At 34.1% G+C, this 25,132-nt stretch overlaps 1 protein-coding gene across 8 annotated transcripts in view; it reads left to right on the top strand.

The window, feature by feature from the left end:
• The first annotated feature begins 663 nt into the window (after positions 1–663).
• Positions 664–25,132, top strand: part of LOC115881677 (mucin-5AC) — a 123,242-nt gene continuing 98,773 nt past the window's right edge. For 2 of the 8 annotated variants that reach the window (XM_030899256.1, XM_030899255.1), the window contains exon 1: positions 664–946. The gene's annotated coding sequence lies outside the window, so the exon portion shown is untranslated. The remainder of the gene's footprint in view (positions 947–25,132) is intronic. The other 6 variants (XM_030899260.1, XM_030899259.1, XM_030899262.1 and 3 more) reach the window with 4 other exon arrangements.

The raw sequence follows: 25,132 nt of genomic DNA, 5'->3' as shown, positions 1-25,132 counted from the left end.
CGACTCTAAAACGTTGTTACGTCATCGTCAACCGAATCGGCTGCCGACCGGGTCTCAATAAACTATCTTTCTTGCGCTTATAGATACTCATAAGACTTTCTTATCGCGCTCATTTAAAATCTTCATTCGCGTCTGGCAAGTATTAAATCCCATTGAATTCGTCTGGCAATTAACACATATTTTTTAATTTCATCTAATAAACACGCTGTAAAAATTTTAGAATGCCTAACGTATGTTTCCCAGGTATAATAATTAAACATATTGGGAATGGTCTGGTTACACTTTAAACCCGAAAAAGAAGTCTGGCATACTTATTTCTAGGTTAAATAAATGCTAAAATTTAAGAATAAACAAATTTCAAGTTGCCTAAAGAATGTTTTTTGGATTTATTTTTTTGAAAATGTTATGGGTTGCGCAGTAGCAAAATACCCCCAACCCCCCAGCCAGACTTAGGATTCTGGGTTCACCAGTTAATAAACTATACATTTTTAGTTATTCTAGGTTGCCTAAAATATGTTCTTTAAATATGTCGTCAGCTCTTAGGCTATTAATCCTCCTGAGAATCCTCGTCTATTAAACTTGATACGAAACGTCCTCGCCGGATGACGCGCCAAGGAATCCCACACACGTTCGCGACATATCGCAGCCTCCGCCGCGGCCGACAAAGTGGTGGAACGTATCGGACGCACGGCCGAATCGCGAGTCTAAAAAACACACACACGTTTATCTCAATCGAAGAACAAGATGAGTCGCGTATAAAAACCGATCATCCCGAATCGCCAGATTCAGTACCCCCTGAATTTTCGACGTACGTCGATCGATAAAGACGCGAACATAAAAAAAACGAGTAGCGCGAGTGGACAAGTGAAAAATTTCGCGGTGTGCAGAGCGACCAGATAGAGGACACAACAACAGTTTGAGAGTTTATATTACTTTTTTCCTTATTGTAAGTACATCGGGGGTGATGGATTAGTTTGTGAGTGATTTTTTTTAACGTGACGACGTATTTGGGATGAGTGGAAGGGATGTAGGGAGGAACAGGTGACGTCAAATGGGGTAAAATAGTCGGTGACAAATTAAAAAGAATTCTATTTATATAAGAAGTTAAATTGAGCCAAATGTACTTATGATTTTTAACGCTTTTTATATTTAATTTTATATTATATAGGGTGAGTCTTAAATAAGTGCACATATTCATAAGTCCTTATGTTTTTTCCCGAAAAAAGAATGAAAATTTTTTATTTTTCAATTTTTTAATTGGAAAATTCTTTAGTCAGTTAAAAAACATGATTGGTTGGTTATATGGTCACAGAAAAAATCCAGTGGTTTTCAAAATTTAAGCAAAAAATCATTTAATTTTTAATTTTCTAAGTAAAATAACTCGGAAATTTTGGACTTATTTTAGAAACGACAAAGAGAAAATATGTTTCTGTTATCGAGATATATTAGCCCTGAAAATACGTGCACTTATGTATTTAAGATTCACCCTGTATTATAGTGTAAAGAAATGTACCTACTTTAAAAATATGTATAATAAAAAAGTAGCCTCATGCTCTTGCATCAAATATGACATTAAAAAATATGGAATGAATATTTTACGAAAAAAAATGAGATTACTAATTTTTTTAATATTAATTATGATTAAAATATAAAGTTAATATTTCCTAAAACAACGTATTTTTTTATTATTTAAAAATTTCTTTTGCTTAACAATGATTAATAAGTTAGCTCTGTTTTTGGCTATATGTATTTTAAGTTTTACCAATGATACTGTTTTTAAACATTTTTATCAAATTTAAATAAAAGTATTAATAAGAATTAATATGTGTAATATACAGGGTGTCCCACTAAGAACAGCTCTCGGCTGTATCTCGGAAAGTATTAGCCGTAGGGGCTGCGGAAAAAATATTTATGACTAAAGAGGCTATGAGATAGGGGGCGCACAGTATTTATTATAATAATTCTGCTAATATCTTCGGTTTGAAAGAAGATATCAAGATGCGGTTTTCGCTGACTTTTTAAGCTTTTTCTACTCTTTCCGATCAGCTAAAATTACATATACTATTGTATTTAATTTTTTTGAAAAAACGCGCAATTTTAGTTAAATTGTAAGACAACGCCCCCTAGCGTCTATGTTCAAAAGCTTATTATTATTGTTTATATGGTATAATATAGAGTAAGAAACGCTCTTTTAAACTAGCCCTGCTTGTTGGATTCCGATCATTCAGTCCAGAGTTATTAATATTTAAATAAAAACAGATCTAACCTTCTCCCACCACTTTATTTTGGTAGATAGAGGAAAATGGCTCTAACAAAAAATATTGAAAATGTACTGGAGATTACGAAGCTATTACTTATAGTACACCTTATCTAGGCAAAATTGTGTAAAAACTCCATTTTCTTATTTTTTGTTGCAGTTGCGCCCCCTAGTGGTCGTTCTACAAACTTGAAAATAATTTCCAGCAATTTCTCATAGCCTTTTGAGTTATAAATATTTTTTTCCGCAGCCTCTACTAGCTAATACTTTCCGAGATACAGCCGAGAGCTATTCTTAGTGAGACACCCGGTACATATTTTTGAAATTAGAAAAAATGCGTTAATACACATCTAATATTCTATAATACACATCTAATACACACTATACATTATACATTAGCGTAACTAGCAATTCATGCTGGGGAAGACTACGGTTTTTCTTTTTTAAAAAATGAAGAATAATATCAAAAAATTAACATATTTTCTAATAAAACGTTGACATGGATTTCTCTATCAAATTTATTGATATTTTTGGCAAATTTTGTAAAAAAGACTAACAGACATTTTTTGAACAAAACAAAATAATATTAACTGAACAAAACTAGAAAAGGTCATTTTCACTACATCACAAGCAAATAAAAATTAATATTTAGCGAGAGTTATACTTCAAAGTCAAAATTCACTAGATTATTTTTTGGGGGGGGGGGTATCCAACAGTACCTGGGATGGACCCGGCACTTCGGACCCCTCTGTAGTAATGCTAATACTAATATACAAGGTGTCCCATTTAGAAAATAGTATATTATTTTAGTAGGAGTAAAAAATTATACTTTTTGTGGTTTTTTTTTTCAACAGTTACAAATAAATTTTTAAACAATTACAAACATTGCAAATTATATATAAATATTTCAAAGTAAAATTAACACTGATTATAGAAAGATCAAAAAAGGATAGAAAGTTTTTTAGATAGACACACAAATCAATTTCCAAAAAATAATGTTTTCTCGAATTTAAAAATCATTTAAAAATAATTTTTATTCAATATAAAAATAAATTACAACCTTCCTATGGCCAACTGCAATAAGCGCCATTAAAAAATAAAGAAGTATATGCCAAGTAATGATGTATAGGGCTTGACCTCGCTAAAATTATCATCGATTGATTTTCATTCAACAGCCGTCTTTGACGCCGTTTTTTTTCGATCATTTGTTATAATATTTGCATTGTATAATGTTAAATATTATTATTATATGCTAAAACATAATAAATTGATTCAATTAATGTTTATATATGCATAAATAAGTAGACATTTTAATTAAAATACTACCGATAATTTGATGAAACTCATCGAACTGACTGTTTAATTGAAACGCTTATCGCCGACATCTTTCACTCCACTGTTCGTTTCCGTCATATAAAAATCAACTTGATATCGAAAACATTTTAATTAAACAGGTTACGTAATTACCTCTGACAAATCAGCCGTATGTAATAACCCCAAAAATAATATTAGCGTGTGTTACAAGAAGAAAAAACACCTTTTAATCAATTAATATATCACGATGAGAGTTTTTTTAAGAGTAAAATTAGTGGCTCTCTCCTAAGACTATCCTGAAATTATCGTTACGAAAATTTCATTTTTGTACAGAGTTGCCAGATTTTATAATAGTCAGATTCAAAGACATTTTGAAAATATTTATCTATACGTACTAAAATAAATAATGGCACCTCCCCCAGCATCTAAGTCTATGCTATCGAAAGATGCGTACAATTTATTTAAGATAGGAACTATCGCAAACAGGATATATCCATCTTATCCGATAGTCAAGCAGAACTAAAAGCGATCAACTCGGTAACCATCAATTCGAAGTTGGTCAAAGAATGCCTAAAGAAGCTCAACAAATTAAAAATAATTTTATTTATTTATTTCACCCCTTCCCTGGGGTGAATTTAAAAAAAAATCTTTCACAATTCGTTTGTACTAAAATTTCGTATTTGAAGGCCTATTTTATTGAACTATAAGAGGGACAGGGCATTTCCCATCCTCCTGTGACAACAGATGTTCCTTCTCCGAGGGTATACACCCTTCTACGGTTGGGGTTTGGCCTTCCGTGCTCTTCATAGTCGATGAGCTTCTGCTCTCCAGCTGAGGAATCGGTGAGTTTCTCCACCTCTTTAACTTGGTTCCTCTCTGAGGAGATACCGGTGTTGTCCCGAATCTATAATAGAGAATATATCCCTCTTTCTCTATTGCCTCCTTGGATTTGAGGTCAATTCCTTTTCCAATTCAATTAGTTTACAATGCCAGGGGCGCTATTCTGTACAATCGTCGGTATCGGCAAGTTACCGACAGCTATCGGTACGTACGGCCAATGAGCGTCGTGTTGATTGTTGTTGTCATAGTTACCGATCGGCCCTATGACAGATATCTCAAATTTGTACCGACGACTCTCGGTATCTCTACCGTGAGGTTGACAAGGGCACGGTAGAGATACCGATTTTCGTCGGTACAAATTTGCGATATCTGCCATAGGAAATACTATTCTGTGAAATTGTCGGTATCTGTAAGTTACGACAGCTTTGATTGTTGTTGTCATAGTTGCCGATCGGCCCTATGACAGATATCGCAAATTTGTACCGACGACTCTCGGTATCTCTACCGTGAGGTTGACAAGGGCACGGTAGAGATACCGATTTTCGTCGGTACAAATTTGCGATATCTGCCATAGGACCGATCGGTAACTATGACAACAACGATTAACACATTTTTACTATATACAAATACGTATCGAGAGCTGTCGTAACTTACCGATACCGACGATTTTACAGAATAGCGCCCCAGGTCTGCATATGCAGCTGGCAACACCGTCTTTCTCAGATCTCTCGTATCTCTTGTCTACATCTGTCAGAAAGCAACGTAATGAGTCGTAATGGGTAAATTACACGCCGCATTTCACATGAGATTACCAAATTGGCACAGATCGACTCTTCTGATATGTTTTTAGGCGAGAAATATACAATTTTATAGCCTCTGAAAACAATTGTGTTTTGGGATGTTTTACGGTTTGCAAATATGGTGTTCCGAGTAGAATTTCATATAATATACCTGAAAAAACAATCTCAAATTATGATAATACTAACGACAAGGTTCTAATAAATTATTATACAGGGTGGTCCAAGCTGTATTCCGAAAACTAAGCATATTGTGCAGATAAAAATATTTATTTCGATTTCTTCAAAATATTTTCTGAAGTAACGTCAATACGTCAATATTTGGATGAAAATTGGTGTCTGGGACATGATAAATTTGATTTTGATGTCAATATGACTCCTACTCGTAGAGGGCGCCACCTACATATTTTTTAATTGGGTTGAAGAATAATAACTTTTCGTCCGTAACCTGTATAAAACTACCGAGTAAAAAAATATAAAGTTACCACGTTTTTTACGTAAAAAAATCTCTTGGTAAAAGTCGCTACGAGTAATAATGGTTCTCGACATATTTAGAATCGAATCATTACCTGTCATCATTGACATAAATAAACATGTTGACTAAATAGTTGTTAGACTGATATCATAAATCTGAAATGTTTTTGTGCCGAAAGTTCATCAGAAACTGTTTTATCATAATTTTTTCGAAGAAAAATAAAAAGTTCTCAAATTTATAATTTCAGTCAAATAATAGTACGAGAGCTAGCAACGTCGGAAAATCAAGTATTTTAGGACGTCTGGCTCTTTGATATATCTTTTACTATGCTCTTTAGAACAGCATGCGGCCCGTCTGGCTGCCGGTAAACGTTGCGTTCCCTACTGCGCATTGAAAGAAGATCCTATATTTTTATTAGTCTAGTATTGAAAATAAATCGAACATGTCTCCATAGCGCTAGTGCGTAGAGTTTTCGACCACGAACCGATGATTCAGAGTTCGAATCCTGGTCAGGTCAAAGACTTTTTTATTTTATTTTCGTTTATATTCTGAGAGTAAAATATTAAATAATTCTGGTAATTAAATAAAAACAAATATTTAATACTTTACTATCAGAATATAAACGAAAATAAAATAAAAAAGTCTTTGACCTGACCAGGATTCGAACTCTGAATCATCGGTTCGTGGTCGGAAACTCTACGCACTGTGCTATGGAGACATGATCGATTTATATTCAATACTAGAATTTATAGGACTAAATTAATAAAAAATATAGGATCTTCTTCCGATGCACAGTAGTGAACGCAACTTGTATCGGCAGCCCGACGCGACGGGCCGCATGCTGTTCCAGAGAGCATAGTAAAAGATATATCAAAGAGCCAGACGTCTTAAAATACTTTCTCGAAAACGTTGCTAGCTCTTAGACTATAACTATCTACTCAACATGTTTATTTTTTTGTCAATAATGACATGTATTGACTACTTCCATTCTAAATATCTTCAGAACAGTTGCTCCTAGCGATTTTTACCAAGAAACACTTTTTACGTAAAAAATCACAAAAATATATATTTCTTCACTCAGTAGTTTTATACAGGTACGGACAAATGAAATTTCTGCAACATGTGTCACAACTTTCTTGCTTATTTTTATCTGCAGAATACGTTGCCCAAGTTTCCGACCACCCTGTAGATACTTATTATTATAGAAATCAAAATATCCATTCTTTAATAGTTGTTAGAACAGATTTCTTCGTTTGTTAACATTCTGCTACCTTATGTGACTGCATTATTTCTTATTATTATTTATGCTTGTGGAGAGTTGTTTTCTTAATAATTATTATCATTCCATACTTACGTAACCATCTGGTGTCATCTCTGCCGTTTTATACGTTTAGCAGAAGGTTGCGCAAACCGTTTTAATATCTTGGATAGTGAAAATGTTAAGGACAATTTGCATTCTCATCTTCGGCCATCTTTAAATGAGTTTATACTTTAGATTCGACTATTGTTTAAGTCGTTTTGTTTGATATATTGTTGTTTGCGAAGGTCGCAGTTTTGATAAATCTTTTGACATTTATACGGCTCATTTAGTCAATTAAATCCTTTCTTTTTAATTATTGTTTTATTATGTTTCATATTTGCCTTGTAATTAAATGTCAATGGTCGTAGAATGTGACAGATTGCTTGATACGTTTATTATAATAAATTGTTTTCTTATTAAGGTACTTAAGTTGATTTAAACTGAGTAAAAATTTCGATAAATTTTAATACAAACTACATAACTACCTTCTTTGTTTAGAAGAAAATAGGGCAACGGCCCACAGTGGTTTCGGCAATGGAAAAAAAAACAAAAAAAGGGGGTGTTAAATCGGGTTTAAATTATCCTATCTTACATCGAGTTAGTTCAAAGACAATATAATAATATTACTTTTTTAATTTAATTACTAGTTTTGAATTGAAACCAAACCAAACACCTCCTTTTTGACAATTTTCTTAATATACGAAACGCGCAAAAATAAAGCGAAAACAAGTAATACTTTACAGCTCTTCTTTTAATTCCTAAAAATCGGTATTACCCAGGAACTATTTCGTTTATCCATGGGTATTAAAAGTAAAAATCATTTTGCCAAAATATACCGTGCCTTTGATGCAGTTTAGTTTGAATCTATTTCTAATAAAATTACTTTACTTCTTACTTTAATCAGACTAGAACAAAAAAGTTTTACCGAGCTTTGGTCTCGGATTAATTTGACTAAAAAAAGCAACTGTTAAAGTAGTGATTCTATAAATTTTATCGCCACATTCGGCCACGTTTGTTAAAAATTTAAAATAAAAGATAAACAGTGTGGAAAAAAATGAAAACTACATTCTTCATTTTTGCGGATGCCAATGAATTCATTTAATATAATTTACTTTTTATGGCACTTAAAATTATATAAATATCATTATATTGTATAAGATTTAAATGTTATAAATTATAATAATTTGAACCACAGTGTAACTAAACTGAGCATCAATTGATGAGGACCGCGGTTCGGATTCCGCGTAAACAAAGTAGTCCCCGTCTAGATTAGCCCTGGCAGCAAAAAGGAGACGTTAACTGAAATCTTTACTTTGTTTAGAAAAATAAAAAAAATATATTAAATGACTTGTTTAGGGTAGAACCTCGAAATTAAATGGATAAATTAGTGGTTTGAATTAGTGTAGAAGTTTGTTCCTTTAATTAGGGGTTAAATTCGTGGTAATAATTTTCAATTAGTAGAAAAAGTTAACAAACTCTTAACTTTTTCTACTATAATTATTGCACTTCAAAATTTGCGATTAATATCATTTTGGCGTTTGATTATCATCTGCCAAGATAAATTGTAGTTAGAAATGAAAAGTTTGTTGTTTTATAAGCTAATTATTAGGCTTTTTCTATATATACAACTGACTACCACAAGGATAGGTCTAGGATATTCTATTAATTTTAATTGAATCGTTTTAGACGTTGTGAATGATCGTACACTTTTAAGTATAAATTGTAATTGAAACCACTAATTTGTTTTACTAATTTTGATGTTCTAAACGCCGCTTTACGGTTTATGATTAATCTATACTAATATATAAAATCCTTAAGTGACTGACATACTGATTAAACACGATCCTGCTCAAACCACTCAACGTAAGAAGCTCAATTTTGGCATACAGGTTGATTCTAGGGTGTAGAGGTTCGATAAGAAGGGATTTTTCGAAATTTCAGTTCCAAGAGGGTGAAACCACCCCTCGAATATTACAATATTTTTTATTTAAAAAACGGTCAAGTTTCCGAAAAACGCTTAAACACGCATATTTTATTTTGTTTTTTTACATATTTTCAGATTTTTTAAAAATGTGTACAGGGTGTTTCGAAAAATCTGGTCATTGATTAATCACGATCCTGCTTAAAGCGCTTGACGTAAAAAGCTGATTTTTGGAAAACAGATTGACTTTAGGGTGTAGAGGTTCGATAAGAAGGGATTTTTCGAAACTCGAATTATTCTAAGGGGGTGAAACTATCCCTCAAATATTAAAATATTTTTTATTTAAAAACCGGTGAGTTTTTCGGAAAAACTCTTAAACACGTATATTTTATTTTGTTGTTTTATATATTTTAAGACTTTTTATAAATTTATACAGGGTGTTTCATAAAATATGACCATTGAGTAATCACGATTCTGCTTAAACTGCTTGACGTTTAAAGCTGATTTTTGGCAAACGGATTGACTGTGGGGTGTAGAGGTTCTAGAATCTCAAATTCCAAGAGGGTGGAAACGCCCCTCAAATATTACAATATTTGTTATTGAAAAAACGGTTAGTATTTCGGGAAAACGCTTGGACAAGCATAGTTTATTTGTTTTTTTACATATTTTGAAATTTTTTAAAAAATCATACAGGGTGTTCCAAAAAGTTGGGTAATTTCTTAACCACATTCTGCTTAAACAGATTGACGTAAAAAACTTATTTTTGGCAAACGGATTTTTCCAAAGTCAAATTCCACGAGATGAAACTATCCCTCAAATATTACCAAGTTATATAATAATATCGCCATATTGTTTTTCTCATGCTGACATAAATGTGAGAAAATTTTATCCAGTTTGTATGTTAATGGAAATTCTTGCTTTGCTTTATCATCCCCATTACATATAATATCCCCATTACATAATATATTATACAGCCTTCCCCTAGGAGATGCTCTTCCCCTAGGAGATGCAAGACCTTGTCGTTGGTGGGGAAGCTCCTGGTCAGGTGCTGGGGGGAATCCCCTCTAGCACTTGGCTTGGTCTAAGAAGCATCTCACTCATCGTCTTGTCCCTGACTGTAGTGTGGTGGCCAGGGAATTGCACCAAGACATATAACGATACCGGGCGGGGCTACGGACAGCCTCAACCTTGGGGCACCGGGGGTACCCCATTGTATTTTACCCCTTACTTCTACATGCGGGGCTCTGTAGAAGTGGACCGACTGTCCCTAGCGACTCATAGGAACACTATGAGATCTGATAATAATAGTAATACAAACATCACCGGTGAAGCTGTGGGGAAACCCCCTAGCGACACTGGGAACAGTAACAATGAAATTTCCAAGGGGCCAAACCCAAAGAGAACTACAGGAGAGGTGGCTGACACTTGCGTGAGACCATCCTCAAGTGGCATACAAGCTACCACCTCCTCCAAGGGTCGGGAGCCTACCTCCTACCTCTAAACCCAACATTCATGTTCAACAGGCGACACAAGCTACCGTTGACTGTGAGGGACACGGGTCTCCGTAGGAAGTCCTGGGACTGTATGATGAGTTATAACTGAAGAAAGGGGGACACAATAGATCTCTAAGGTCGCAGAGATTAACCCCCCTCCCACTTATTCTAATTCTAATTCTAATCCCCATTACAAATGATTAATTCGACGCGAACGAAGTCGCTGGTACACGCTAGAATAATAACTAAAACATTAATTTCTTCAAACTTTAATATGAGGTTTGTGTTCTAACCTCTTGTTGTTATCTCCAATTCATATTGCTACTCATGCACTACTTTTTTTATATGCTCCTTCCTTGGTTCTTTTTTTTTCATTGATATTTTATTGAATTTTCTATTTGTAAACCTTTCTCAGTAGTATTGATAACATTTTAAGACTTGTAAATAAATAAACTTTGTTTTAATTTATATGTATAATATATTTTCATTAAAAGTGAGGTGATAATTTTCTGTAAACTGACCTTTAACTACAGTTAATTCGTTGGTTTATTTATTTATAAAATAGTATAGTAAATAAAAATTGCAATAGTTATTTGTATGGTAATGTAAAAGGATGTTGTTAAATACTAAATTAATGTTAATTTATATATGAGAATTATTTACAGTTTTGAAATATTTTATAGCATAGTATATTTTTTATGTTTATTTAATAACGTTTTGATAATTCATAAATTTTATTTATAGCACATACAGGGTGGCGCACCTCATTCGCCTCGGTTGATTATACGAAAACGGAAAGATGTAAAAACAAAATATTTTATAGGTATATGTGGGGAGGCAATGTGCACAATTTAAAATTATTTTGAAATATACAGGGTGTTTCAGAACTAAGATCCATACCAAAGTTATATTTTTTCTTATGGAACACCCAGTATTTTATTTCATTTTTGGATTCTTGAGCCCAAAAAAAGTATTTATTATAAGGGTTAAATATGTTTAAAATCTTTGGTTTTTGAGATATTTAAAGGTATTTAAATATGCATGCAACAATAGAATAGATTATTAACACCCTGTACATTACATTTCAGAATTATTTGTTGTGCTATGTTTAAAGGTAGAGAAATAAACTTTCCTGAAAAATATTATTGCTTCCTTAAATTTATACAGGGGTATCAAAAATTGCTGATCTATTTTAAGGATTTATTTTACATAAAAACTTTGTTATTTCAAATACAACGCCCTGTATTTTTTTAAACAAATCGAAGCATATTTAAATGCTCTCTCAAACTATATTAGGGTTTCCTATACCTATCTAGCTCAGATTTTGAATAAAAAACGATTTTTAAATAAAAAAGGTGCCTGGTGTCGCCATAACAATTTTCTAGTGACAGTAACTATTTTTAAAGTCATCATGGCTAACTAAGTGAAATTGTTTAAAAATTATAAGAATTGGCTATAACTCAGTAATTTTTCGAAGAAAATATATTATAGCTTATATCGCTAAAAAGCTTAAAAAATGGCGCTTTTTATGAAGTCATGGCCAACTATGGTTTCCATTTAAAAAAACATATGTTTGTGTCATATGTCAAAAATGACAGGCTTTAGAAAAAAAAACGGAGGACACAATCTCATTAGGGATGTGATTATCTACAACTTTTATCTGAAAACTTTTTGTCTAAAATAGCTTACAATGGAATTAGGGGCAATTTTTAAAATAGCCGAAATTTGTTTTTTTCGAAATATCTAGTAAGCCATGAACTTTTTAAAAAATCTGAAAGCCGCATATTTATGACCTCACAAAACTGCAATTCTTTTCCCATTTAACCGACTCTCTATCTCCAGTAGTTTCCGAGATACCCATAGAGAACATCGTAGGAAACTCACCCTGTATATGTTACGGTTAAAGTCCGATATCCGGTTAATATCGACATTAACGTGTTAGTGTTTGGGTTAGGTTATGTTTTTGGTTGTTTTGTTGTGTGTTATCCTCGAGATTAACCGGGTAATGTCGACATTAACCGGTTAATAACCTTAACCGTAACATATACAATTCAAATATTATTAGTATTTATTTTTAAAGTATGAATTGTGTGAATGCAAATGGTTTTTTAAATATAATAATAAACATTACAATTAGGTGCTTATCTAACTATAATCAACTTGTACCTCCTATACGCCCCTAACAAACACAATCAAAAAGAAAACTGATTTCAATCACGTGATTAATGATGTCTGATATGACGACAATGGCGAAAGGAAAAGTTGTAGGTATTTTATTATTAAATTATAATAGTCCAGAGCTGCTACCAACTAAAAGAGACAAGAATGTATAAGCATTTCTTTCATTCTGTCTCGAGTTCAGTGTTTCTTGAGGCGTTTTTGAGAAAAAAAAACGCGATACATATCCATACAAAAAAGTGGAGTGTCCACTTTCGCCTATCGATTGATAAAAAATCGTGATCTTAATTAAGATAGTTGGATTTATTTTCGTAAATCATCATACAATGAGAAAAATAAATGAAATGTTAGAAAAAAATTGATAAATAGTAAATTTTATTATGTTTTGTCCTACAAAAATTGAAATCCTACAAGATTTGAAATCATTGCCGTATACAGGGTGCTACAAATTCAAACACGAGCATTGGTATCTCAGGCAGCCATTATAGGAAGTGAAATATCTGCAAATAACCCTGGACAGTAAACTTAGGCATATTAAGAACATTACCAGTAAAGTCACAAAGGCTCTCATGATATGCAGAAGACTGGCGGGAAAGAGGTGGGGCTGCGATTCTAACATTTTGCGCTGGATGTATACCTTGATAGTAAGACCCATGATTACCTATGGAGCAGTTGATTGGTACACAAAATTAGAGCAACGTACAGCAAGGCAAAACCTGTGCAAAGTACAGAGACTGGCATGCATCACAGGTATCATGAGAACATGTCCAACAGCAGCAATGGAGGTCAGTCTAGACCTAACGCCACTGCACATTGTTGTCGGTAGTTATACCAATGCGACAATGATTAGAATGGTCATTGACGGAAACAGTACTGTAACTAAGTTTGAGAAACACCTCACTGTAGTATAGAGTAATAAAAAGGATTTCAAGGAAGAAACGTTTGCTCAGCATGTAAAAGACCATGCTATAATATGGTATACTGATGCTTCCAAAACCAAAGCAGGGACAGGGATAGGAGTATTGGCTCCATCCGTAACCTGGAATGGGTGTCGACCAACGGTCTAAGACACACGAAAAACTTCCTTAGAACTTACGACCGAAAAGAATCAAAGGTTTTCCTTGATTTAAATAAAAACAATCTTTGGATTGTCATGGGGTTTTTTGGATTGTCAATTTTGGACTGTCCCCTCAACGAACACCTCAGTAGGCTGAAGCTGAGAAATAACGGCGAATGCATATTCTGTGGTGAAAATGGGAAAACACCAGAACACCTTATCACTGAGTGCGCCGAGACGACGACCGTTCGTGCCATGAACTTTGGTACGGCTGATGTCGAGGATGAAGAGCTGGCCTATATAGAGCCGTCTCAGATACTGGCTTTTGTTGAAGTCTGGAGACTGTATGATAAGTTATAGCTCGTTATAACTCAAGAAAGAAAAACACAATAGATCTGTAAGTTCGCGGTGATTAACTTCTCTCCTAAACATTCTGCAGCTAATTTCTCTTACAGAAATAACGTTTACATTATTTATGGAATCAACTCTAAACAGAGAAAACACATTTTTCCTTCGAGTTCATTGAGGAATTTGGATTCCCATTACTTTTGAATTCAGGAGAATATCTTAATCCATATTAGTACACCTTTTTTTTCAGTGTATGAAATCTTGTCACCCAAAATAACGAATCTGATTGATACAAGCCCAGCAAATTAAACGTTTTCCATTTTCGGATGGTTGGCTTTATTATTGTCAAGAAAAATGGCCTATCCGCCAGAAATTAAAAATGTATTACTGGTTGCCTGCACAACCGCAACGTATCCGCCAGAAATTAAAAGACTTTTTCAGGCGCCATCTTTTAGTCAAGTCGAGAAGTAAGGGAATCAGACAATAGAATTGTCTGGTATGAAGAAGTACGCTTTCCGAGAATTGGGGAAATTTCGAGAAGCAGTCAATAGAGTATATAAGCCGGAGCCATCGACAACTGAGACAGTTTTTGAAATTTGAATATACCGCGTGGAAATTGAAAATCGGACAATTTGGTGAAGGAATCTTATAAATAGTTAGTTTGTTGTGTGTTATAAGTTAGTAATTGTGTATAAAGTGAGAAAATAAATTCGTTAAGTATTTTATCGTGAGTTTAAATTAGTGGACCCACGGAATCCGAACAATTGGTGTCAGAAGTGGGATTCAAGAGGATTTTAAGAAGAAATTAAGTGGATTGGACGATTTTTACACCGAATTTGGGAATTTTTATGGTTGGTACGAGACAGCAAGCGAGGAAAATGGAGGAAGTAAGCAAACTATTGGGCGATTTTATGGAGAATATGAGAAGAGAGAAAGCTGAAGAACAAGAAAGACTACGTAAAGATAAGGAAGAGGAAAAATTACGACGTCAAGAAGAACAGGACCGGCTTGAGAAAATGTTGGGTAATTTGGAAATTCGTTTCGAGGAGCGACATCGTAGAGAAAACAAGAAGAACAGGACCGGCTTGAGAAAATTTTCGAAGATTGGAAAATTCAACGACAACAAGACAAACAAGAAGAACAGGACCGGCTTGAGAAAATTTTAGAAGATTTAAAAATTCAGCGAGAACAAGACAAACAAGAAGAGCAGGACCGTATTCAACAGAGTATCGAAAATTCGGAACGAAGACAAGAAACCCACTTCCAAGAAGTCGTAGAAGATCTGGAGGAGCGCCTTCAGCAGAAAATGGAAAAATTAGAGATGGACCTACAGAAGACCAAGGTACAAGTAAGGACACCTGGCGTCTTTGGAACAGCGAACCTTAAGGCCCCGACCTACGATGGACAAACGACATGGACAATGTACCACCGTCAGTTTGAGGCAGCCGCCGCTGCCAACGGATGGACTGACCAGGAGAAGGCAGCGGCACTTGTCATCGCGCTGCGCGGCCCTGCCCTGGAACTGCTGCAAACTATTCCTGCAGCCCAACAGCAGGAATACGAAACCTTGGTTGCTGCATTGGACAGAAGATATGGCGATCAACATCGACGTCAACTTTACCAGGCCCAGATCAAGACACGCCTGCAGAGGTCCGGAGAAAGTCTGCAGGAATTTGAAGCAGACTTACGTCGGCTGGTACACCTGGCATATCCAGAAGCACCGGAAGGATTTAGGAGGAACTCGCTGCTCAGTGCTTTATCAGCGGACTGAGGGACAACGAATTACAGAGGGCGCTGCAAATATCCCGATTTTCCACCAGCAGCGAAGCACTGGTCAGGGCGCTGGAAATCGAAGCTGCTTTTAGCGCCATCCCTAGACCGAAGATAAGATCGGTAACGGTCGAGGAACAGCCCGAAAGCACTCACAGAGGTTTGGAGGAGATGTGTAAGAAAGTCGACAAACTATGTGAGTTACTAGTGAACAAGAGTAGCAACAACACCCAGACAGAGAGCTACGGAAGATCCCAGGACATAAGTTGCTATAGATGTGGCAGGAATGGCCACATCAAACGGGATTGCCGCGTCCAAATGCGATTCCGTTTACCATCGAGAGAACATAGGCACCAGGAAATCAACACTAATGAGCGAGTATTGGCTGAAGAAAACAGAGCCCCTAGGATGTTTTCCGTTAGGGAGTCTAGGAAAAACCGCTGACAGTTTGGTGATCAACAGGAAGGTCAATGGTAGAAGAATTCGAATGACTGTGGACACAGGCGCTATGGTATCGTTGGTGCGGACTAACTCGGTACAAGGATTGAAGATGATGCCTCTTAGAAGAAGAGTGTATTTACGTACAGTTACGGGGAAATGGCCGTTGTACGGGGAGAGGCTTTCATGGAATTGGAGTTAGGGAATTTGAAGTTTCGGCATAGCGTTTTGGTGGCTGACATTAAAGATGATTTTATCATGGGTATGGATGTGATCAGTCAACATGGTTTTCGTTTGATCACCATAGAAACATCCTGAAAATCGGAAATGAGGAATTTTCTGTATCTAAAGAGAAGAGACCAGGAAATATGGAAGAAAGATCATCGAAAATTGTGATGATACCTGGTGATACCAAGAAGACTGTGTTGGGGAAACTAGAGAAAACCGCTGGGTGCCGTGTAGGACGGGTACAAATTATCGACAACGACTTAGATCGACGACGAGCTACCTTGGACAAGAAAATGAAACATCGCGAAAGCACTATCAGAATAAGGAATTTTAAGCTTAGAACTGACGAACCATGGACGACGATACAATTGAGGAAAGATCAAATGGAAGATCCAGACATCGGAGCAATACTACGGCTCAAGGAAGGTAAGGGCGAGAGACCACCGTGGCAGGATATTGCGGACAGAGGGCTCGTTTTCAAAGCTCTCTGGGCTCAGTGGAATTCACTGGTTATTGAGAATGGATGTTAAAGCGCACGTGGGAAAGTGCGGATGGCAGGACAGTAACAACTCAGTTACTGGTACCAATGAAGAAAGTTACCCAGGTATTGGAAGAAATTCACGGTGGTAAAACTGGAGCCCATCTTGGGGTAAACAAGACCTTGAGCAAGCTGAGAGATCGCTTTTACTGGGTGGATTATTGCGAAGATGTTAAGAAATGGTGTCAACGTTGTAAGATTTGCGCAGCTAGACAAGGACCAAGTACTCGATCTGGAGAAAAAATGGAACAAGATAACGTTGGACTGTCGTTCGAAAGACTCGTTAGGAAGGAAAGATTATTGGGAATTCATAAGGCCGTGAGAAGTAAGATTACGCTAGCCAGTGACCGGATGAAAGCTCGTTACGACCTCAGAGCTAATTTTACGGGATTTCAACAGGACGATAGGTATGGTTGTATAACCCACAGCGCAAGAAAGGAAGGTCCCCAAAGTTAACTCCAGCATGGGAAGGTCCTTATACAGTCATCAAGAGGATAAATGATGTGTACCGGATTCAACGCAGCCCTAGAAGTAAGATGAAAGTAGTTCATCTGGATCGATTGAAGAGATACCAGACAGGAAACCTTGATCGGGACGATCAAATTTGAGAAGGGGGCAATGTCAAGAAAAATGGCCTATCCGCCAGAAATTAAAAATGTATTACTGGTTGCCTGCACAACCGCAACGTATCCGCCAGAAATTAAAAGACTTTTTCAGGCGCCATCTTTTAGTCAAGTCGAGAAGTAAGGGAATCAGACAATAGAATTGTCTGGTATGAAGAAGTACGCTTTCCGAGAATTGGGGAAATTTCGAGAAGCAGTCAATAGAGTATATAAGCCGGAGCCATCGACAACTGAGACAGTTTTTGAAATTTGAATATACCGCGTGGAAATTGAAAATCGGACAATTTGGTGAAGGAATCTTATAAATAGTTAGTTTGTTGTGTGTTATAAGTTAGTAATTGTGTATAAAGTGAGAAAATAAATTCGTTAAGTATTTTATCGTGAGTTTAAATTAGTGGACCCACGGAATCCGTAACATTATAAACTCTCTTCTGTCACGAATTTTATTCCAGCCAATCAACTCAATGATAAAAACGTCTCATTTGCATGAACCAACGAGTCAATTGCCATGTAGAGTGTATAGTTATTTATATATACCTAAGTTTATTGACATTTCAGGTTGCATACAATCGATTTTTTTGCAGACCGTCCTATATTGGCGATGCATATTTTATTATTATTATTATCGGGCCTGTACTAGATGCTTAACTAGAGAAAGCTGTCCAGAATTTTAATCAGCGCAAATTTTATAGGAAGATTTAAAAGTTGTTTGTTGTTGAATTAGACAGATGCTGTAAATTTTAGGTTTTAAAGTGTTTAGAGTTGTTTGTTAACCTTTTAAAAGTAGATTGTTGCAAATATCCACTGTACGAATTGAGAGTTTAACTATAGTTCATTTTCAGCACCAGTGCAATTCAAGTTTCTTTTCCATGACTTGAACATGAGATTTTTATGAAAGGGTCTAATATAGATATCTATCAAGTCGACAATAAATTTGTTCTGTTATTTTTTTGGTGTGAAGTAAAGACAGGTGATATTATCTTAATTAATATAATATTATGTAAATTTTCTTTTACAAAGGATATGAAATAGACAAACCTTATAGTACAGAATGCAGGTACCTAAGGGTCTTTCTATAGGCTTGGTGCATTTCAGTTGATTTTAAAAATTCGGACTGCAGCGCCCTGTACGGCAGAAATTCGAAGTTTTTGCTGTGTATTTAACGCAGTTCCGATGCTGGTCACATTGAAATAGTATTGAAATCGTGGCTTTGTCATAATATTAAAGTATTTTAGTTTTTAATAGTGCAGTTATTGAGACTATAAGACACTTAGGTATACGAGGTTTGTGTGATGTAACGCTGCTTCGGGTAGTAAAAATTTAGTGAAAAAGAACCCTAACTGGGCGTCGCGTTGTGACAATTTCAAATGTTAAAAAACTGCAAAAATGGATTCAAAAGCAAAAATGGATTCAAGCAGTTCGACGAAACAAGTGCATAAACAAAGTGCCCATTACATAATCAAAAAATTAAATAAGCATATACTGCAAGAGGATAAAATAAAATTTGATCAATATTAAGGGTATACTTTTTTGAATCACTAGTGCGTGTTTTATGAACACCTTGTAATATTATAATTATGTATCTTTAAAAAATTTCGTTATAGTCCAAATAGCACGATTTATGTCCCAACTAGCAAAACTGGTGCGTAAAACTATGCTCGATACCGTAGTTGAACTTATGTGGAACTCATTTAAAAAGTTTTGTTAACTTAAATAATAAATATAATACAAGTTAGACCTTCTGAAGATATCAAAATATTTACTTTTTATTTTTTTTCAGATTTTTCAAAAATTATACTTCCTACACTTTTAGAATAATTTTATATATTTTTTCATATATTCTCTATTTAAACCGGTATATTTGTTTAGTCCGCTGTATCCGCTGTCCAGTATTCTCTGATGGTGGCGTTTAATAAACGTCAAAACTACGCTTTTAATAAAAGATCCAACAATCTACATGTATGTCCGGTTTTACAGCGTCCTTCGTCGCCCTCCGGTCTCCATGCGCCACCTCCGTCTATTGTCCCAATCTCCTGGTAGTAAGTTTTTACTTTCCGACATGGCTCTGTCGATTCGTTGATTCCAGGAAAGTTTAGGTCGGCCTCGTTCAAGGACTGTATATATTCTAAAGGAATGTTCAATCGCGTCAAATCGCCGCTGTCGTAGTCGCCCTGGAATGCTACGTCACGCGCTGACCAGCGCTCAACAGCGCGGCGGATGGTTATTCTAGCGGGACAAAATCTCAAGAGCAATGTTTGGGACTTAAATCTAAGAACGTAGCAAATGGTCTAATATATAGCAACTATATGGTTAAATTTATTTATTTATTAACAACTTAATTTATTAATAAATAAATACAAGATAACAAAACTATGATATTATTCGTACATGACACACAAAAACCGTATTGTAAACTATTGCCAAATACATAAAATTATGATATCAAAAAACTAATTAGCAGTTTTTTTTTTAATTAATTTGTAATCTTGTGACACCCTCTATAATTTATTTTAAAAAAATATATTTTATTTTGAAAATAATAAATAAGATAGGTATTTTAATTTTAATTTTAACACTCGGTAACTGTAAATTCATATATAGTAAGTATCTAAGACAATTTTTTAAACTCAGTGCCTTTTGATGGAGTTGTTTTTGTTTTTTATACTATCCGATTGAAATGAATCTTTTGGGCATTCACCTGTGACTGAACTCCCTGTGACTGTAACTACCTGTGTTGGTAACTCAAAAGATCTACATCATTCAATATATCGATATTTGAAAAAAAAAGTGAAAGTTTGATATCTGCAGAACAAAGGCACGAAGGATTTTAACAAATAATATACGTACAGTAGAAAAGTACATACCTTTGGCAATCTTCTACATAATTTGGCTTTCTAATAAAATGTATAAGCACTTGTAAATATTTTGTTTTCGTATGATCTCTGCCTTGCTGAGCAGAAAATGACCAAATTTGGTTGATAAAAATGTATCGAAATACAAAGAATATTCATGCATTTTTGTATCAATTGGAAGGTGTACTATTTATTCTTATCAGTACACATTTTTTGGCTTATTTCTAACCAAACGCTTTTGTCCCGCTAAATATATCTTCCAACGCACTGTGCGCTCGTCCGTCAAATGCAAAAATAACTGTCACTGTCTAAAATCTTTAGCGCCAACTTCAACTCGGTCAGTAGATGACGTAAAAAAACTGACAGTGCAGGAAGATAGGAATCGAACTATCCTTATCTCTATAGTATCCTTGGGCCTCGTTTACGTCTGTTTGTAGGGGTACACTGCAACACTTGCTTTGGTATTCTATTGTCAGCCATTCGTTGTACATGGCCGTACCACTGCACTTGTTTTTCTTGTATATCTTGTACAATGTTACCCTCCACCTTCATTTTTTCACGTATTCTCTCGTTCCTAATTCTGTCTAAACGGGAGATTCGGGCTGACAACAACTTCTTTTTATGTTTTTCGCTTAACTGCCATACCTAAAAACCATATAACATTACGCTTTTTTCTGTGATCCGGGATATCCCTAGTCCCTATATTATTAGAACTAAATTCTTTTGACAATTGTATACTTGATTTGATCAGAGAATATTTGATATTCATGAAGAAATCATTGTTTATATATGTACAGTTTTATTATTCTGTGGTAATTGTTTCATAACCTATGTTCCATTGAAACGACCTTCACGAAAAGCGTGATATACATTTGCATTCGATATTACTGAAGAATAAACACAGACACGGAAGTCAAATTAACAACTAAATAGCTCCCTGATGATACTAAACGTGAGTAGAGAAAGTTATTGGATTTTAGCGTTTTGCTAATCAATTTGGTCTGACACTTTTTTATTATTTGGTGGTCCTCGAAAATGTGTGAAAAGTAGTTGCAAAATTATATAAAAGTCAGCATTTCTTTTAAATTGCATATTTTTAATGTATCGAATACGTATGGATTTTAATAATTTTTCTTTAAGATGGCGTGAATTCAGTAATATCCTTATTTATATATTAATCAAGGGTAATATGTAATATCAGAGATTAACTTAAGTCACTGACTATTTATCATCAAGGTTCATTCAGAACTCACAAATAGTAGAATAAATTAGTGGTTTCAATTAGGGTAGAAGTTTGTGCCTTTAATTTCCGTAATTTAATCAATGTAAGCATCCAGAACGTCAAAATTAGTGGTAGACATTTTCAATTAGTAGAAAAAATGATCTAACTTTTAACTTTTCCACTAATTATACTTCAAAATTTGCGAGAAATGTCATTTTGGCCTTTGATTATCTTCGGTCAAGAGAAACTGTGGTTAGAAATCAAAAGTTAATTGTTTTATAAGTTAAATATTAGGATTTCTATGGATACAACTGTCTAACGCAAGCTGTTGGTTGGATATTCTCAAGGATACTAAAGAGATAAGGATAGTTCGATTCCTATCTTCCTGCACTGTCAGTTTTTTTACGTCATCTGGGGACCGAGTTGAAGTTGGCGCTAAAGATTTTAGACAGTGACAGTTATTTTTGCATTTGACGGACGAGCGCACAGTGCGTTGGAAGATAAATTTAGCGGGACAAAAGCGTTTGGTTAGAAATATGCCAAAAAATGTGTACTCTAAGAATAAATAGTAGACATTCCAATTGATATAAAAATGCATGAATATTCTTTGTATTTCGGTACATTTTTATCAACCAAATTTGGTCTTTTTCTGCTCAGCAAGGCAGAGATCATAAGAAAACAAAATATTTAAAAGTGCTTATACATTTTATTCCAAAGCCAAATTATGTTGAAGATTGCCAAAGGTATGTACTTTTCTACTGTACGTATATTATTTGTTAAAATCCTTCGTGCCTTTGTTCTGCAGATATCAAACATTCACTTTTTTTCAAATATCGATATATTGAATGATGTAGATCTTTTGAGTTACCAATAGTTACCAACACAGGTAGTCACAGTTACAGGGAGTTCAAGCTTAACCGGTGAATGCCCAAAAAGTTTCATTTCAATCGGATAGTATAAAAACAAAACAACTCCATCAAAAGGCACTGAGTTTAAAAAATTGTCTTAGATACTTACTATATATGAATTTACAATTACCGAGTGTTAAAATTAAAATTAAAATATCTATCTTAATTATTATTTTTAAAATAAAATATAGAGGGTGTCACAAGATTACAAAGTAATTAAAAAATAACTGCTAAAGAGTTTTTTGTAAGTATTTCACCTGATATCATAATTTTATGTATTTGGCAATAGTTTAAAATACTGTTTTTGTGTGTCATGTACGAATAATATCATAGTTTTATTATCTTGTATTCATTTATTAATAAATTAAGTTGTTAATAAATAAATAAATTTAACCATATAGTTGCTATATATTAGACCATTTGCTACGTTCTTAGATTTTAAGTCCCAAACATTGCTCTTGAGATTTTGTCCCGCTAGAATACCATCCGCCGCACTGTGGAGCGCTGGTCCCTGCGTGACGTAGCATTCCACGGCGACTACGACAGAGGCGATTTGACGCGATCGAACAGTCCTTTAGAATATATACAGTCCTTGGGATATTCTAATAATTTTAATTGTGTTTCTCAAACATTGTGAATGATCATAAAAAAATTAATAACCAATAACAACATAATAAAGCTTTGAGCTTCATTCAGAACCACAAAATTAGCGCAATAAATTAGTGGTTTCAATTAGCTCAGAAGTTTGTTCCTCTAATTTCAACGTTAGTATTGTGTAAATGTCAAAATTAGTGGTATTCATTTTCAATCAGTAGAAAAAGTTATCAAACTTTTAACTTTTTTCACTGATTATATTTAAAAATTTGCGAGTAATGTCATTTTGGCATTTGATTGTCATCCGTCAAGAGAAATTGAAGTTAGAAATAAAAAGGTTATTATTTTATAAGCTTTCCATACAACTGACCACCACAAGCTGCTGTTGCTAAGATATTATCTTAGTAGTTTTAATTGTATTTTTTAGATATTCTGAATCATCGTAAATGGTTTAAGTGTGAACCACTAATTTGGAGGTTCTGAATAGTGATGGGAACTATCGAATGAATTAGACTATCGAATGGTTACTGAATGAATGATTTCAACTATCGAATGGTTTTATTCGAATAAAATCATTCATTCATTTGTATACTAAAGCATATGTGACAACCTCGCCGTGCGACTAAATGGTTATCGTTGAGCCACGACTATCGAATGTTTTTGATAAATGAAATTTAGTATTCGTTTGATTTTTGTATGCGTCAGTGCATTATTAGTTCTTCCAAATTTTTATAACTTCGCCTTATAAATACTGTGCTATTTTTGCGTTTATTAAAATATTTAAAATACCAAAATAGTAGTTTTTTTTAATTGACGATTGTGTGCGTGTGCAGGTGGTCAAAATTTTTCCGAAAATTTGTGTAATTTTCCGTAGTCCGATCTTTCACTTATTTAATTTTATATGGTATATGGTCTATTTTTTAATGGGAAATCTTGAGAAGTAGCAATTTTTAAGAGAGATGAGATGAACTTACAATTAATTTTAAAAATACATATTTTTATTTTAGATGTTTTAATAATATGAATTAGTTGAACTTAATAATCATATTTAAGTAATGTGGTTAAGTAAATGGGGGGTGGGGGGTTATCGAACTCGAAGTATGGTGTGAGAAAATTAAATTGTTAAAAGTTTTACAAGTGCCAATTTAAAAAAAAAAAGTTAACGATGTTCGTATTTTGTTGAGATTGTTTATGCTAATTCTCTTACATGTAGTTTTTTGCAGAAGAAATATTTTATTTATTTTTTAAAGTAAATGCCAGTAAAAGTAAATATTATTTTTAAATAGCAATTTAAAGTACCTAATATAAATAATTTTGATTTCCAATTTTTTATTTATATTTTCCTTCCATTAGACTGCATGCTTACAAAATTAATAAATGTTTATATTTCATGATTTTAAAATTTGTTGTTAATATAACAAATTAGTTCTGTAATTATTATTATTATTATAAACCAACGTTGCCAAAAAATTTAGAGACTATTATTTTTAAATAGTATCTAATATAAATAATTTTGACTTTTAATTTGTTGTTTATATTTTGCTAATACTTAAAAAAAAATATTAAATGATTTTAAATTTTGTTGTTAATAGGTACAACAATTTTATTTATTACTGTTATTATTATTTTTTTAAATAAACCAGTCTTTGCTTAAAAATATTAAAAATCATTTTCCTACATCCAAAATAAAAAGTATTATTGCAGCGTAACAACAGAATATTAATAAAAAAAATGCAAAATATATAGACATACAATCCCTAACTAGCTAAAGCCAAAAAACAATATTCTTTGCTAATATCAACTAATACCAATATATGGCAACAGCGCCCTTCATAATGTATTTTTGTGTGTAAATACTAGCACCTAAATAAAAAAAAATAATGTGTCCTTATCTTTACTCCGCAAAAAATCAAAGATGCCGGCTTCTTTCATAGCATTGCCACCGACCGCTGTCCGGTTCCTCGGAAAGAAACCTACGT

Source organism: Sitophilus oryzae, unplaced genomic scaffold (assembly GCF_002938485.1).
Source record: "Sitophilus oryzae breed Bouriz unplaced genomic scaffold, Soryzae_2.0 scaffold_172_pilon_pilon, whole genome shotgun sequence".
Taxonomy (NCBI): domain Eukaryota; kingdom Metazoa; phylum Arthropoda; class Insecta; order Coleoptera; family Curculionidae; genus Sitophilus; species Sitophilus oryzae.
The sequence above is the reverse complement of the archived record's forward strand: the minus strand, read 5'-3'. Positions and strand labels throughout refer to the sequence as shown.